Source organism: Blastocystis hominis, assembly GCF_000151665.1.
Source record: "Blastocystis hominis, Singapore isolate B (sub-type 7) whole genome shotgun sequence assembly, scaffold_34".
Classification (NCBI taxonomy): domain Eukaryota; class Bigyra; order Opalinata; family Blastocystidae; genus Blastocystis; species Blastocystis hominis.
Genome location: NW_013171843.1, coordinates 9,473 through 11,084, shown reverse-complemented (window position 1 = coordinate 11,084; position 1,612 = coordinate 9,473).

The following is a 1,612-nucleotide window of genomic DNA, read 5'->3' as shown; positions in this document are numbered from 1 at the left end:
GAAATGAAGTAATGAGCAGCAACAACATAATAGGAACGAACAATAACATGAGTAATAATCCAAATGGATGAATTGTGAACTCAATGCAGTGTCCGATATCGAATCAATACCAAATTGATGTAGAACAAACAGTGTGTATGTGAATAACAAGCAATAATGAGAATAATAACAGTAAAAGGAATGAGAAGAATAAGAATATGTGAGAACAATCCATAATTATTGATGATTAATAACAATAATAGTAATCATTATAGAAAGAGATATTGAAACAATCATATGTGTAGTTTAATAAAGAAATAAGGAAAGAACCAAATCCATGATAATAATAGTCATATTATTGGTAATATGAGTATTATTATTATCATGGATCAATCAATCAATCAATCAATCAATCAATAATACTTACTGATCGATTCTGGATAATAGATCAATTAGATTGTTATGTGGAATGATCGAAATGAAGAACAAACTCGATATGTGAAAACAAACAAATACCAAGAATGCATATCAATTTCAAACAATCCACATAATTGAATGAATCTATGTGAATCGATTCAGATTTCAATATAAATGAAGAGAAGATCATTTGATTGTCGGTTTGCATGGAAAGATTGATCGTTGTCACGAAACATCAATCGGATTGATTTGAAATGATTTCGTATTGTAGGTTCTGATTATTGATTAAATCATTTGATATATAGTTTGGTCCATTGCTTACTACAACAACTACTACTATTATTGTTGTTGTTGTTGCTGTGGATGTTGTTGCTGCTGCTATTGCTACTTCTCTCTTTCTCCCCTACCATTCATTCATTGATTCCAAACCATCAAAATCGATAACAATATTCCTTGTCAACAAAAGAAGAAATGGAATCAATGAAAGCAAAGAATCAAGTGTTTAATTTATGACAATCAATGATCCATTAATCTATGAATGATTGAATGAATGAGTGAGTGATGAAGGAAAACAGAATGAATAAATGAATAAGAAGGAAAAACAATATGTATGTCATATGATATCGGATACTGGAAGGTAGGGGAGAAAGATGGGATGATGATGATTCTTGTTCATTGACACTTCGAAGTAACAATGAATTGATTGGTTATGATTTGCTTTGGATCTTCCAAGTCTAACATCACTAACTTCTGTATAATGGAGTTTCTGTTGTCCTCGTTTTGGTGACATTGGAAAGTGGATCTAAATATTGAATAGAGATGGTAAATAGATATTCCAAATCTGTTTCAAAATGTCAATCTACTTGTATCATTGGGGTATGTTCAATCGAAATCGATTCGAGTATAGTTGATAAATAGAATGGAATTGATTTCATATGATTTTCATAGATTTCAATTCCATTTGGTAAGTTTAAGATTATCTTATCTTATCTTGTTAGGTGATTTGATTTGATTTGATTTGATTTGATTCATTGTGTTTCATTCGATTCCGTTTGATCATTTGATTTGATTTGATTTGATTCGTTTAATAGGAACACATTTCGATTGATTATGATTGGAACAATTCTATCTGGTTCATTTTACAATGATATGTGGAATCTGTATTGTTGTTTCAAACTGATGGCACATAATTGATTCGATGATTGGTTAAAATGGA